This window comes from Rhinolophus ferrumequinum, chromosome 12, assembly GCF_004115265.2.
Source record: "Rhinolophus ferrumequinum isolate MPI-CBG mRhiFer1 chromosome 12, mRhiFer1_v1.p, whole genome shotgun sequence".
Taxonomy (NCBI): Eukaryota; Metazoa; Chordata; class Mammalia; order Chiroptera; family Rhinolophidae; genus Rhinolophus; species Rhinolophus ferrumequinum.
The window spans coordinates 21592348-21609267 of record NC_046295.1 but is presented as its reverse complement, the minus strand read 5'-3'; the positions used below and the strand labels follow the sequence as shown (position 1 = coordinate 21609267).

General features: G+C 40.0%; 1 protein-coding gene and 1 long non-coding RNA gene across 3 annotated transcripts in view; one reads left to right on the top strand and one right to left on the bottom strand.

The window, feature by feature from the left end:
- SH3GL2 (SH3 domain containing GRB2 like 2, endophilin A1) overlaps window positions 1–16920 on the top strand; it is a 196639-nt gene that overhangs the window by 13765 nt on the left and 165954 nt on the right. The gene's annotated exons all lie outside the window — the stretch shown is intronic.
- LOC117032283 (uncharacterized) lies at window positions 1730–14741 on the bottom strand. 2 transcript variants are annotated; one of them, XR_004424714.1, is made up of 3 exons: window positions 14684–14741; window positions 9559–9753; window positions 1730–1788 (listed from the first exon to the last, which is right to left on the bottom strand). It is a non-coding gene; the product is annotated as an uncharacterized LOC117032283 (long non-coding RNA). The 2 variants fall into 2 exon arrangements; XR_004424713.1 differs by lacking the exon at window positions 1730–1788 and adding an exon at window positions 3020–6109.

The window sequence follows — 16920 nt, the reverse complement described above, 5'->3', positions numbered from 1 at the left end:
AACTTGAGTTAAAACATGCCCTCATAAAATTGCAAACTTGTAATTTTAAAGTTCCTTAATTGTAAAAATGGCTAGGATGGCGAGACACTATTTTAGCTCATTAACTACCCATAACAACCCTATAAGGGCATTTTTACTCCCATTTGACAGATGAGGAATCCGAAGCACAGAGTAGTGCCACAGCTTCAGTGGCAGAGCCAGGATTTTAATCCACACAGGCTAGTTTCAGAGCTGGCAACTGCCAGTAATTCTCAACTGTGAGTTCTATTCCAGCCTGAAATGTCAAACCAAGGAATATCTTAAAGCATTTAGTAATCAGTGAGATAAAGATGGACATCTTACTAGAAAAATTGGGGAAAAGCATATGGAAAGGCAATATGTGAAAGAACTGCACGTGGCCAGGCTACAAATGTACAAATCATGGAAATCAAACAGCAGTATATGACATCTTTTATTGTTTAGATCAGCATAGATTAAAGGGATGATAACATTCTGAGTTAGCAAAGGTGTAGGAATGTGGTTCTCATTTGGTGGTGGGAGTGTAAACTGTTGTTAACACTTCTGGAGATCAGCAATTTTCTTTCTTGTAATTCTGTTTTTAGGAGCTGTCCACAGCTAATAAATATAGTGCAAAACTGGAAACCACCTAAATGTCAAAATGATAGAGGATAGGGAAGTAAATCATGACATATCTATACTATGGAGCATCTACAACCATTTTGTACTGTTTATTGGTGTAGGGATATAGTCATGATTATTGCTAAGTGAAAGAAGCAGGCCCTAAAACAGATATGTAGTAGGCCTTATATTGGAAAAAGAGCTATAATAGTCGCTAAAATACACTGAAAACTTGTATGCCAGGCACTGTGCTCTATTGCTGTAAGCTTACTTTTTAAATTAACATTTAAACAGTAATTTTTTCCTGATCAGTAAGTGTATGGATGAGCAGTTTGTATCTCGACGTTTTTTTATTTATTTTTTTATTCTTTTTTAAAAAATTATTATTAGTTTCAGGTGTGCAAAACTATGTAATAGTTAGACATTTATTATTTATATCCCTCACAAAGTGATAACGACCCTCCCCCAATCTGCTATGCCTCTGACATCACATACAGCCGTTACATTTTCACTGTGTCTATTCCTAATGCTGCACTCCACTTCTTGTACATATATATATGTATATATGTGTGTGTACATATATATGTATATATATGTACACACACATATATATGTATAAAATTATAGTTGACGTTCATTATTGTTCAGCTTCAGCTTCAGGTGTACAGTGCAGTGATCAGGCATCTACATCATCCCTGAGGTGGTCTCCCTAATGAGACAAGTGTCCATCGGGTACCCTACAAAATCTTTACAACTTTATTGATTATATTCCCCAAACTGACTTTCATATCCCCGTGGCCATCTTGTGGTTACCAACTGTGCTTTCTAATCCCCTCACCTTCTTCCTCATCCCCAACCCCCCTCTCATCTTGAAACTCTCAGTTTTTCCACTATATCTCTGAGGCTGTGTCTGATTAGTTCGTTCATTTATTCTTTTCTTTAGATTCCACATATAAGTGAGATCATATGGTGTTTGTCTTTCTCTGTCTGACTTAGTTTCACTTAGCATAATGTTCTCTAGGTCCATCCATGTTGTTGAAAATGGTAAGATTTCTTTCTTCTTTACGGCTGCGTAATACAACATTGTATAAATGTACCACAGTTTCTTAATCCAGTCGTCTACCGATGCGCATTTCGGTTGTTTCCATGTCTTGGCTATGGCATATAGTGCTGCAGTAAACATAGGGGTGCATACATTTTTTCAAATTAGAGTTTTGGATTAAAAAGCATTTGAAAAAATCCAGCAGCCATTTATGATAAAAACCCTTAAGAAAGTGGGAATAGAGGGATCATATCTCAGCATAATAAAGGCCATATATGATAAACCCACAGCTAACATCATACTCAATGGGGAAAAGCTAAAACCATTCCCCCTAAGATCAGGAACAAGGCAAGGTTGCCCACTTTCTCCGCTTCTATTCAACATAGTGCTGGAAGTTCTAGCCACAGCAGTCAGACAAGAAAAAGAAATAAAAGCATCCAAATTGTTAAGGAGGAAGTAAAATTGTCATTATATGCAGATGACACGATACTATATATAGGAACCCTAAAGACTCCAACAAAAAACTGTTAAAACTGATAAATGAATTTAGTAAAGTAGCAGGATACAAAATTAGTATTCAGAAATCAGTTGCATTTGTATATACCAATAATAAAATAGCAGAAGGAGAAATTAAGAAAACAGTCCCATTTACAATTGCTTCAAAGACTATAAAATATCTAGGAATACATTTAACCAAAGAAGTAAAATATGTGTACTCAGAAAATTATAAGACACTGAAGAGAGAAATTAAAGAAGATACAAATATATGGAAACACATACCGTGCTCATCGATAGGAAGAATTAATATCATTAAAATGTCCATACTGCCTAAGGCAATATACAGATTCAATGCAATTCCTATCAAGCTACAAAGGACATTTTTCACAGAAATAGAACATATAATAAGAAAATTTATATGGAACCATAAAAGACCAAGGATAGCCTCGGCAATCTTGAGAAATAAGAACAAAGTGGCAGGTATCACAATACCTGACTTCAAATTATACTGCAAGTCTACAGTAATCAAAACAGCATGGTACTGGCATGAAAACAGACACATAGATCAATGGAACAGAACAGAGAGCCCAGAAATAAATCCATGCCTATATGGCCATTTAATCTACGACAATGGAAGCAAGAATTTACAGTGGGGTAAAGACAGTCTATTCAATAAATGGTGCTGGGAAACCTGGACAGACACATGCAAAAAAATGAAGCTGGACCACTTCCTTACACCATATACAAGAATAAATTCAAAATGGATTAAAGACTTAAATGTAAGATCTGAAACCATAAAACTCCTAGAAGAAAATATAGGAAGAAAGTTTACAGACATTATCTGGAGTAAGATTTTTACTGCTATATCCCCTCGGGCAAAGGAAGTAAGAGAAAAAATAAACGTGGGATTACATCAAACTAAAAAGTTTTTTCACAGCAAAGGAAACCATCAATACAACAAAAAAAGGAGCCTACTAAATGGGACAAGATATTTGCCAATGATATATCTGATAAAGGGTTAATATCCAAAATTTATTAAAAAACTCACTCAACTCCAAAAAAACAAACAACCCAATTAAAAAATGGGCAGAGGACATGAAGAGACATTTTTCTAAAGGGGACATACAGATGAAAAATTTAATTTTCATTTGTATGAAAGATGGACTGTTTCATCTGTATAAAGAGGACAAACAGACATGAAAAAATGCTCAACCTCACTAATCATTAGAGAAATGCAAATAAAAACCACAATGAGATACCACCTCACCCCAGTCAAAATGGCTATCATCAATAAATCTTCCTTATGTTTTATATTTAGATATATACCTATCACTAAATTTTCTTTCCACGCCATCATCTTTATTCTTTATTCCCATCTCTACCTTCCTCAGGTTAAATTGAAAACAAGGAATAGAATCTTACAAGCCATCACTGGGATTGGGAGCAAACCTAGTTTCCAGCCAAGTTCTAGAACTATAAATCGATGCAGGTTTGCTCCTGCATTAGCATTTAACTTCAGACGATTTAGAACACCAGCTGTGTGCTTCAGTGAGCCCCCGAATTAAACTGTTGCTTGGGTTTCTTCTGAATGCATTGCTGCTTTTCCTATTTCTCTAAGAAGTGTAGAAGCACCTTAAATAAGAACACTGCTAACGGCTTTTGCTGGCATTTCTTTTAAATGAAGTTTTTCCCCTAGATCCCTAGTCTTATCTTCTCAGTGTCATGGCTTTGATTCTGGTTTGGCATAAAGGGAAGGAGGGTGGCTAGGACATGTATAATGTAGAACAGTGCTTCTGCAAGATGTGCTCGGTAATTTGGTGTTAAGTGTTCACCTTCATCCCCCAGCTCTTATACCAGGAGTCTCCTGGGTGCCTGTCACTTCTTAGCTTCTTGACAAAAAAGGTTTGGAGGCACCAAAGAAGAATGAGTGAAGTGGCGATATCCTAAGAAGATAGGAGACATTCCTGTTGATTCCCTTTGAGCATGGATGAAGAATACTGTCAGTAGCCTCTAGTGGGCTTCTATTTTGAGGACAGAAAATGCAAAGTTTAGAAAGCCACAGATGGAAAAATAATACCCCCTCTTCTCCACCCCAAACAAAATAGACAAAAAATGGCGGAACCACTACCAAGAAACACAGCTTCAGTATTGAGATGGGCAGGCCATTTTTAGCTTTCTCCCAGAGAGGACAGGCCTGGCAAGATGAGTCGGAGCACTGAGGGTGGCTGCTGGTTAGGCACAAGTGTGCCTTTATGGATGGTTTGGCTTTCTTTGGGGCCTGGCACTCTTTAATGGCTTCAATGAAAAGTGCTTCAAGCTCTGAGACAAATAGGCTGTGAAGTCATTTCTGGAATAAAGCTTGTTTTTTCAGCCTCTGCAGAATCTCTTCAAATTTCTGGAGCCAATATTAACTTGTACATTGAGAAACAAAGCGAAAGACTCTGCCTCCAGAAATAAAGAGTAACAAACCATGGTGCTGTTGAGTGCCAAATATGGCAGTGCAGAGGCCTTAGCCACTGTGCTTTGTGGTCTTGATTTCATTTTGTTTGTACATTCAATATATTTAATACACAGAGGCTGTCTTTTCACGGTTGATAATTAATGTCCCTTGGATGAGTGAAATTGCTCAGAACTAGAATTCCTCTCTAGGGAATAGACCATATTTCAGTTTACACTCCCATTTTGACTTTTTAGGTTCTCTGATTACAGTGGCTTCTTTCTACATTGTACAGTCTCACGTTTTGTCCCGACGTCACTAGTCATGTAGAATTTTCTGATGCCAAATCTATCCCTGTGAAATAGTAGCACTTGTCACAATGTCAGTTTTTGAGGTTCTGTGGAAGTTCCTGAGATAATCTACTGCTCAGCACAGAGAGGTTCAGGGCTGTATCCAAAGTAACACAGCTGTTCCATAATGGTGGATGCAGAATTTGACACTGGCAATCCATATTTTGGGTGTTGGAGTAGACTTGAAATCAGTCACTGAATAATTCATTTCTTTAGTCAGTGGAACAGACTAGAAAGTCCAGAAATAGGTAGTACAAGTATACTGTGGTAATTTGGTACCGTGTTTTCCCACAAATAAGACCTAGCCAGATGTAATGCAGGGTCTCTGGTCCCGTTCTCAGTGGATGGACACAGAATATGGTGAGGCCAAAAAGGAAAAACAAAGGAGCCATCGATAGGGGAGTCATACCACTATATTCTTGATGGTGGCTGGTCGAGACACAAATCCAAACATCCGCCAATACCCCAATGAGAGGTCTTCCTGCACCCCAGTCCCGCTGGCTGCTGGGCGAGACATAGGAAGTACGATACACAGGTCCCACAATGTAATCCGCTTGCTAACCACACTTCCTAGCCACAATCCGCTGTCCGCTTCTTTGTCAACCAACCAATTTGCCAGCATAGCCACGGCAGTTATATATATTAGTGGCTAATGCTAACCGGTTACAGCTGATGGCCAACTAGTTACAGCTGATGGCCATCTAATAACTGAGCCAGCATCTTTCCATGTAAGGTTGAGAGCCTGGAAACTGCTCTCCGGTACTCTGTCCCCACATTCCACCCCTCCTGGATCTCGCCTCACACCCTGTGCAACCAGTGTCTTTTGCAAGCTGGGTTCCTGACATGAGAAAAAGTTTCAGTCCAGTTCAAGTAATGTCCCAGGGGGTGTCCCTCGATGTCCACCTACTTTCTGGGCATAGCCCGGGTTTCTCAGGGTTCCACCAGTCTTTCTGGGCACAGCCAGGGTTTCTCAGGGTACTGCCAGTCTTTCTCGGCACAGCCAGACTTCCTGGGCCCAGCCAGGGTTCTTAGGGTACTATGCTGAAACAATAGTGGCTCACAGCCAAGGTGCTTACATATTCTCGATGGTGGCTGGTCGAGACACAGGAAGTAAACATCCGCCAATACTCCAACAAGGGGTCTTCCTGCACCACAGTCTTGCAGCTGGGTGAGACACAGGAAGTAAACATCCGCCAGTTACACTACATGGTGGTACGTTCCCAAGCAAGCAGTTAATTGATCCATCAAATCAGGGATGGAAGGCACTGCAGCATGCACAGGTGGTATCACCTTATTCAGTTCCCCATAGTCCACAGTCATTTGCCAGAGCTGTGTGTTGGCCTCACAATGTGTGCCCTCTCCGCAGGGTGAGGGCTCCAAGTTCTCCCCAACCTGGGGGTGAGGGACAATCTTGACCTCACCCACCTCCTCCACCAAGGACTGAGCAAGCGTTTCCTCCTGGGACTACAAGTCCCGCACCTGGGCTGCCTCAGCAAGCACGTCCCAGCCCACAAGGTCACAATGACCTTCGCTTTCTCTGGCCTAGCTGGTTAAAGAACTGTCCATGTCTTTCCACCGCTCTGTGGGGGTCCAATTCCTGAGAACAGTGGCTACCAGGCACCACACACTGTGTGGGTGCCACATGTCCTCCTGCCCAGAGTCAGACATCGTTCTTACCTGAATGGAACCTTGCTTGCCATACCAGGTATCCGAGGGGGTGGTGGCCCTGGTGTAAGATGTCTACAACTTTAGGAGCCTACGGCAGCAGCGGACCACAAAACGCAAGCGCCACCTGCTATGGCCAATAGGGTAGTGTGCCATCCGGAGGCTCAAGAGGACCACCAATTCACCAAGGGATCACATCTCTCCCAGGCAGATTGTGTTTCCTGCTCCTGGCGCCACTCCTCATGGGCTTCCTGAGATTGAGTGTTCATATGTACAAACTGTTCCACTGCCCTTCGGAAAGCGTTGGCCCGCACCATACCCTGCTCGCTGCGCCATGTGTAATGCAGGGTCTCTGGTCCCACTCTCAGCGGGTGGACTCAGAGTATGGTGAGGCCAAAAAGGAACAACAATGGAGCCATAGATAGGGGAGTAGACCACTATATTCTCGATGGCAGCTGGTTGAGACAAATCCAAACATCTCCCAGTATCCCAACAAGGTGTCTTCCTGCACCTGTCTCGCTAGCGGCCAGGTGAGACACAGGAAGTCGGATCCACACAATCTGCAATGTAATCCGCTTGCTAACCACACTTGCTAGCCACAATCTGCCATCTGCTTCTTTGTCAACCAACCAATCTTCTAGCGTAGCCATGGCAGTTATATTAGTGGCTAATGGCTAACTGATTATAGCTGATGGTCAACTAGTTACAGCTGATGGCCATCTAATAACCGAGCCAGCATCTTCTCATTTGTGGTCGAGAGCCTGGAAACTGCTCTCTGGGACTCCGTCCCTACATGGGACAATCAGCTCTAATGAGTCTTTTGGAGCAAAAATTGTATTATGGTAGATAAGACTGGGTCTTATATTAATTTTTGCTCCAAAAGACGCATTAGAGCTGATTGTGTGGCTATTTCTTATTTTCAAGGAGACATGTTATATGATAAAGGCAGCATTTCAGATCAGTGGAGAAAAGAATGAATTACTCAGGAAATCATGTTCGGATAGTTATCTATCCATTTGGGAAACGGAATAAAACTGGATCCTTTTATCATAACTTACACTAAAATGAATTTTAGGTAGTTGGAAAATATGAAGGTTAAAGAGTGTAAAGTAGTAAAAGGAAAATATGGGTTCTCTTGAGGTACAGAAATAATTTCTGAACATGATTGATAAGGTTTGGAGACTGCAGAATAAAGATGGTTGATTTTTGCTACATAAAAATGAAGAACTTATAAGTGATAAAAGTATCCTAAATGTGACGGAAACGACTAATGGGATTAAGATATACAGCATACAACCAAAAAACAAGATGGACAAAACCCAGTTTTGGCAAAAGTGTGGAGCCAATGGTTACTCCTCATGTGACTTTACAGCTTCCTTCTTTCTGGGAGCCAGTTAGGCAGTGTGTCAATATGTCGGTTCCCTTTGATTAAGGAACTTCTTAAAATTGATCACAGGTAGGAAAATTAGAGACGTGTGCAAAGACATATGCATATGTTCACAATTCACCACTGTGTTGATGGTGGTGAAATGAGTGTAGTCGAACAATGGAGTCCTATGCAGCTATTATTATAAAAATGAGGTGATCTATATTCACATGATGCCTTTCCTTGATACATGTAACTCAGGGCAGAAGGCAGGTTTTCTTAATAGTAGGGCAAGTGTAGCCTGAACCTATATGTAAAATTGTGGGCATGGCCTGTGTCCAAACATGTGGCAGGCAGGATAGGGGTATGAAACAAAGTTCTCAGTGTTAATAATTATCTCTAGATGTGGGCTTTTGAAAGCTTTTCCGTAAGTTTTTTGGATGTTGTTTCTTTAAAAAAGTAGAATGAACATACATACACCTTTTGATGATAAGAATACTATCCAGGAAACGAGAATAAATACCTAAGATTGTATAGCTCTATTTATTTTTTCATCTGAACAGTTTTCTAGCTTTTGAAATAAAAAATTAAGATATTAGGGACGTTTGAAATATTTAGGGTACCAAACAGAAGGTCAAACACAAAGGAGGAAATGGGGTTCGAAGCATTTTCATTAAAATTGCATGAATCCTGGCATTTATTCTACAGCAAAAAGCCTTCCTGCATGAACTGGATCGATGTTTAATAGAAACCCAGACTTTTTAGCATCACTGTTCTTAAACTCTTCTGTTTTTAATTAAATGCCCTATGTTCTTTGCCTTAAAAGACACAGTAAGACAAAGGAGGGCAAAACAAAAACAAAAACAAAAATCAACACCAGAGTGTCAAAGATGGGAATATCGTATTGAAGGGAGAATTTCGAAGAAACCACCTACACACGCACACCTCCCTCAGACAGAATATTGAACAGCACAGCTGGCTCACAGTCTGATCTTTTCTCAGATCTTCAGAGAACAGTTTAATCAAGTATTAATTATGTAGCAACCCTCCACACACTATACACAGGGATAATCTAGCCGCATAATTTTGCTAATGATATATCCATAGAATGCTGTTTCTGTTCCACTCACTGTAAGGTATCCAGTTGTTCTTTAGTTACTAGTTTGCTCATCTCAGAACTACAAGCAGTGTTCGATATTCAACACTCTATGTGGCTCAATGAATATGTACAATATTTTGGATTTTGTGGGGAATGGATGTTAAAGATTGGTTTTAGGATAATCAACAATGAGGAAACAATTGGAATAAAAAAAAAATTCTTTACCCATTGTCCTAGGCGAGGGATTGTTAGAAGGCAGAGCAGAAGGAAGAACTTGTCTAGGTAGGTGAAAAATGCCACATGAATTTAGAGTTTAGGTTTCAGGGTACGAAGATTATAATAAGCGGTTGGAGGAGGCAGTAGGTAATGGATTGCTATAATTTTTTTTCTGCAGTTTTTTTCTTTTTAATTAGCTCTGTGATAACCATTGAGATTTTATTTTCTTAATTAATGTGACCCTCAGCATTTTTAATCATTGCATACCTGCACTGCACAAGCTTCTCCTTGGATGCCTCCAGCCTGTTGTTTCTCCAGCTCTATTGCTCCATTTAGCCTCTTCAGCCAATAGCTCAGGTCCTGTTGGGGTTCAGTGTGCTTGTCATGCCCAGATGTGTTTCTTTTTGGTTGTTGAAGCTCATGTTGTCATAAGCGATATTTTATTCTTTAATCTGTACCAATCTGTTAACAAAGGACATTTAGCAAAATAGATGAAAGATAGAAAAAATTAACACAGGGCTTCATATTCAGAGGATATTTTTAGACTTAAAAGCAGCTCACCATTTTCTGTGAAGTAATGTAATCATTGGCTCATGTTTGCCTTTTTGGTGTTTATTTTTTTAAAGGATGAAATGCTGGTTTTAACTGTATCCATGGTGTGTGTGTGTGTGTGTGTGTGTGTGTGTGTGTATGTGTGTGTTTTTCTCCAGATTTATGAGAAGGTGGTTATTTTGTCCAATGGCTATATGGATACCATGTTTCCCTGAAAATAAGACCTAACTGTAAAATAAGCCCTAGCATGATTTTTCCGGATGACATCCCCTGAACATAAGCCTAATGCGTCTTTTGGAGCAAAAATTAATATAAGACCCAGTCTTGTTTTCGGGGAAACACGGTAGTATTTCTTTTTATCCCTTGTAAAGTCTTCTTTCTAGTCATTATAGAAATCAGATCTTCCCATATTACCTTCAGAAAAGGAGAAGTTGGATATTAAAATAAACCATGATAGTAATTAAGTTATTATTGTTATTATTATTTTAAGAAATAGAGGAAAAAACAAGTGAATGGTTAAATTACACTGTTATTTTTTAGGTCCTATGGAATGCTTAAGTAGAGCTAGAAGTAATTTTTTAGATCATTTTGAGCGGTACAGTTTATTTGGTGACTTGTTGAATCCTCCCCTCAGAACCTGAGATATGGTGATTGGGGGAGAGAGTCTCATTGTGGGAAATCTTCATCTGTCTGTGGTGGATTTAATTTTGTCAAATAGTTACAAGTAGTTCAAGTAGTTATACAACAGAAACGGTCAAGCTTGGGAGTCATGAGTTGTATTTTTGGGCTGGGGATTTTACAGATTATTTCCCCTAAGGGAAGCTGAGACCTCATCATTTTAAGGGCATTGCAGAAAACCTTTTTGTTTAACTTGATGAAACCTAACTCTTCCTTTTCTGACTCTCTCTCCCAACTTTTGAAAGCCAAATTGGCATTCTTTATATAAAGTGCTTAAAAGTGAAGAGTTGTGTTTATTGGTTGGTGTGACCTAAAGAGGAAAAGATTGAAGAAATGAGACATCCTTGACATTTTCCTCTCAACTCAAGGTGGGATGCTTTTGGCAGCCCAGTACCCTTCTTCAGGATCAGGATAGCTAGAGATATAAAAGATCATAATTTGTGGGACCATGACTTGAAATGGGACTTATGGGCTCCTCCAACCCCCTTTATAATTGCTTGCAATAACCTTTGAATTTGTTCTTAGTGTGCAGTCCAAACAAGCTGGGTCTGTCCTGCCTTTCTCCTTCCCTGAGGTGTGGCTTCTTAAATACTACTGCAGCCTACTTGGTCCTTTAGAAGCATTCTTATATGTCAGGTCCTGTCTCCCCCAAGATGCTATGTCACATACAGGGACATTTGTTGTTAGTTATATTTAACTCAAAAACCCAATCAGTAGAATATCAATTTGATTACTATTATCTGAATTCTTTTGTTTTATGTAGGGATTCAGTGATAAGTCACACTTGAAATCAATTGTATGGCTAGGTCACAATGAAGCATACAAAACTATCTCTGATTTGGTACATTTTAGCCAAAACATTTTTGTGACACTTCAGCTTCTCTCTTTCCAAGTGTTTTGTAGTATATTCTGCTATAGAGGCCACTAGCCACCTTATCTTTTTCACCCTTGCCTCCAACAGATTGGCAGGTCTGATGACTGTCAAACTGTTAGATCTTGCCTTCCACGTGAGACTTAAACCCTATATTGGGAGTGCCCTGGTCCCATATACACCAAGCAGTGTAAAAATAAACATTATTGATCAGCAAAGGTGGATTATAAACAGTGGTAAGGAGACAATTTACTCTCACATTTTCCTCCTTTTTCTTCCATTATTTTTTGAAAATAGAGTAGGGACATGTAGGAAACACCTGAAACACAATGGAAAAAAAAATAATTGTAAGAATTACAATGGACTGTGCTTCTGGCTAAGATGTCACACTAGGTAAACTCTGTGCTTTTCTCCTCCCATGGCAACATCAAAATTACAACTAAACTACAGAACAGCCATCACTGAGAACCACCTGAAGTCTGGCTGAACAGAGGTCCTATAACTAAGGACATACAGAGGAAGCTACTTGGAGACTAGTAGGAGGGGCAGAGATGTGGAACGGGCTGGTCTCAGACTCTCATGTGACCATTAAAAATCAGGAGGGCCATCTTGGCTATGGAGGTCCCTCCAGAGGAGCGAGGTGCCCCAATGCCACATCAGGCTCCCCAGCCTAGGATTTCATTGCTGGGGAGAGAAGTCCCCATAACTTCTGGTTGTGAAAATGAGCAGATGGTGGCTGAGTGAGCTGGAGGATGACTGCAGTCCCAAATGCTCCTCTTAAAGTGTCTCAACACGCATGGACTTATTGTTAACAGGCTCACTCTTTCTGAGCTCCAGGGTTATATGGGGAGGAACTGAATTGTCTGGCTTCAGAGAAAGGGCAGCAGCTCAAAAGGTGCCAGGGTTATATGGGGAGGAACTGAATTGTCTGGCTGCAGAGCGAGGGCTGGAGGGGAGGCTCTCTGTGCCATTTTGTTCTGTTGTTGAGCCCTTCCCTCACATTGCATGCAGTCACAGGTAGGTGCCATCTCTGAGTCTCCATGAACTTGATTAACACCGTTTGTTCCCCCTGCCCTGATGATTCCCTGAGACCCTGCCCTACCCCACTTTTGGGCCCACCCAGGCTGCTTGCAGTGGCTTTTCCATAAAAATGTCCTGTCTTGGCCCAAGCTGAAGACATTCCTGAAATCTCTCACAAACCCCACACAAGCAGCATCTGGCCTCAGCATGCCCATACCTTTTGCTAAGCACCCCCGAAGCCAGTCATTAGTGGCAGCCAGACTTATTTCACAGCTTAGCATCTCCTAGGCACCTCCAAGCCAACACAAGTGGCAAGCATCTGCAGATCACTTTGTAGCTCATACCGATGGCCCTGGGTAGGGTACAGGCAGTGGCTGAACTTGGCCTGCACCAGAGGCCCTCCCAAGAGGCCCCAGAACCAGAATATCCAGTGACCAGCTTCAGACCACACCAGAGCACCATCTCCCTGAATGACACACCCATGGGGTAGACTCATCAGGCATCAGAGCCCTGCTAAAGCAAATCCTGTTCTTTAGGGTCAGACCCTGCACAACAGCTCCTCCACCATAGTCGTGGCCAGTCCTCACAACAATTCAGCTTGAGGATCAGTCCCTCCCATTGAGATGCCAACAGTAATCAATGCTTAACTAAATAAGAGGGCACACACAACCCATACAAGGAACACATCTGGAACACCCAGCTCTGGACACTGTACCACTGGGCCCCACAGCACACCTACTACATAAGGCCACTTTACTAAGACTGGGAAACATAGCAGCCCTACCTAATGCATAAAAACAAACTCAGGGTGGTGGCAAAGATGGGGAAACAAAGATACCTGTCCCAAATAAAAGAACAGAACAGTGCTCCAGAAAAATAACTGGAAAAATGGAGACAAGCAATCTATCAGATGCTGAGTTCAGAACACTGGTTGTAAGTATGTTCAGTTATCTCAGTGAGAGCTTCAACAAAGAGATAGGAAACATAAAAATGGAGATAGAAAACATAAAAAGAACTAGTTGGAAATGAATAATAAGGTAACTGAAATGAAGAATATATTAGAGGAAATTAACAGTAGATTAGATTAAGCAGAGGATGGAGTCAGCGATTTGGAGAATAAGGTAACAGAAAACACCCAATAACAGCAAAAAGAAAAAAGAATCCAAAAAAGTGAGGATAGCTTAAGGGGCCTCTGGGATAACATCAAGTGTACCAACATTTGTATCGTAGGGATATCAGAAGGAGAAGAGAGATAGAGCAAGGACTTGAAAAGCTACTCATAGAAATTATATCAAAAGACTTCCTTAACCTGGTGAAGGAAATAGACGTACAAACCGGTAAGCTCCAAAGTCCCAAACAAGATGAACCCAAAGAGTCCCACACCAAGAACCATCGTAATTAAAATGCCAAAGGTTAAAAAGAATCTTAAAAGCAGTAAGAGAAAAGCAGTTAGTTATGTACAAGGGAGTTCCCATAGGCTGTCAGCTTTTTTCTCAACAGAAACTTTGCAGGCCACAAGGAATTGACATGAAATATTCAAAGTGATGGAAAGCAAGGACCTACAACCAAGACTACTCTATCCAGCAAAGCTATCATTTAGAATTGAAGGACAGATAAAGAGCTTCCAGACAAGAAACAGCTGAAGGAGTTTATCACCACCAAGCCAGTATTATAAGGAAACTTAGAGGGATGAGAAAAAAGAAAAAAAAACACATCAAAAATATGAATAATAAAATAATAATAACTACATATCTATCAATTACTTTAAATGTAAATGGATCAAATGCTCCAATATAAAGACATAGAGTGGCCGAATGGGTAAGAAAATATGACCCTTGCATATACTGCCTACAAGAGACTCACTTCAGATCTAAAGACACACAGACTGAAAGTGAAGGGATGGAAAAATATATTTCATGAAAAAGGAAATGGAAAAAAAAAAAAAGTCAGAGCAGCAATACTTGTACCAGACAAAATAGACATTAAAACAAAGGCTATAACAAGAGACAAAGAAGAACCCAGCAATTCGACTTCTGAGTATTTATCCAGAGAAATCCAAAACACTAATTCAAAAGACATATGCATCCATATGCAGCATTATTTACAGTAGCCAAGATCTGGAAGCAACCTTAGTGTCCATCAGTAGATGAATGGATAAAGAAGTGGTACCTATATACGAGGTGAGATCAAACAATGCAGTGTATGTTTACATAAAAAAGAAACAGTAAAAGATACATTTCCATTAATTCCCCTCAAAATACTCCCTCTCACTTCGAACACAGTTATCCCATGGTTCTTGCCACTTTCTGAAGCTGTTCTGGAAGTCCTCTTTCGTGAGTGTCTTTAGTTGCTCTGTCACAATTACCTCGATGTCCTGAATTGATTCAAAACGTTCATGGTCTTTTTGACTTTGAGGAAGAGCCAGATGTTGCACGGTGTCAGATCTGGTGAATAAGGTGGATGAGGATACACTGTAATGTTTTTATTTGACAGAGATTGCCATACCAGAAGTGATGTGTGACATGGAGCATTTCTGTTGTGGTTAACAACTACAGGGAATGCTGTTGCCAAGTGCCATCCAATGGACAGGCAGGGATCTTCAATATGGGAAGTGGCTCGTTGAACCTTAGTAACAGTGTGTAACAGGTTTCAACTTGTCCTGTGCAGTCAGTTAGGTATGAGCTATGGTTGAGAGAAGGTGTGTTTTAAAATGTCTAATAAAAAAAATGAAAAAAAATAAAGTGTCGTAAATCATCCTCCATTATGACAGCACTCCATGTCACACATCGCTTCTGGTATATGGCAATTTCTGTCAAATAAAAACATTTTGGTGTGTCCTCATCCACCTCATTCACCAGATCTGGCATCGTGTGACTTCTGGTTCTTCCCTAGAGTCAAAATGATTCAAGACATTTAGGCAGTCACCACAGCTCAACTAAAGACACTCACGAAAGAGGACTTCCAGAACTGTTTCAGAAAGTGGCAAGAATGATGGGATAAGTGTGTTCAAAGCAAGGGGGAGTATTTTGAGGGGGATTAATGGCAATCGGTCTTTCATTGTAATATATATATATATATATATATATATATACACACAATATATATTAATTAAACATTCACTGTATTGTTTCGTCACATATCATATAATGGACTATTACTCAGCCATAAAAAGAGAATGAAATCTTGTCATCTGCAATAACATGGATGGACCTAGAGGGTATTATAGTATTGAAATAAGTCAGACAGAAAGACAAATGCCTTATCATTTCACTTATAAGTGAAATCTGAAAAAGAAAATAAACTAACAAACAAAACAAATGCAAACTTGTAGATACAGAGTATATTTTAATAGTTGCCAGAAGGGAGGGGTTTGGAGACTGGATGAAAAACTCAAGAGGTTAAGAAGTACAAATTGGTAATTACAAAATGGACATTGGAATATAAAGTATAGTATAGGGAATACAGTCAGTAATACTGTAATAACTGTAATAATTGATGTCAGATGGGTACTAGATTTATGGGGGTTATCACTTTGTAAGACATTTTATATAAAATGTCTAATCACTATGTTGTATACCTGAAACTAATATAATATTATATGTCAACTTTAATGGAAAAAAATAGTTAGAATAAATACACTTAAAAAATATCAAAGGACTTGTATTATTGAATCTTCTTTTTTTTTTTTTATGTTTGAGCTAACTGCAGGGTGCTTTAAAGAAATCCTATAGCTACTCTAGAAATTGACGTGCTGTCAATAAAATTCCATCTTAAATACCCTGGGAAGTGTATTCAACTCTTCCTCATTATAGTACTTTCTTGGTAGATTATTTTCCTTAGGTAGCATGTGTTTATTATTCTTCAGTCATAGTGTAAAAGCCATTTTAGTGACAGGAACCTGGACCCTGTGAGCGAGCAGTGCTGTGTGTGACTCTGATTCCCATGACAGGCTACAGGGTGTCCAGGCCTGTCACTACAGAGCTTGGCTCAGTTTAGGAAGAGGGAAGAGTTCTGATTTGTTTATGAGAAATCTCCTGATACAAAATTTTTTTGAACATAAACTGAATCCATCTTGCCTCCTTGAAGACCCAGAATTACCTTTATACCCATGTTCATAGCAGCATTAGTGACAATAGCCAGAAGGTAGAAGCAAACTAAGTGTCCATCAACCAATGAATGCATAAACAATATGGAGTATAGCTATGCAGTGGAGTATTATTCAGCCTTAAAGGGAAGGGGCTCCTGTCACATGCTATAATGATGAACCTTGAGGACATTATGCTAAGTGAAATAAGCCGATCACAGAAAAGATAAATACTGTATGATTCCAGTTGAGGATCAAGGTATGATCGAGGTACGACTGTATGAGATACGAGAGTAGACAAATGGATTGAGACAGAAATTAGAATGGTACTTGCTAGGGGCTGGAGATGAAGAATGGGGAGTTAGTGTTTAATGGGTGCAGAGTTTCAGTTGGGGAAAATGAAAAGAGTTCTGGAGATGGATGG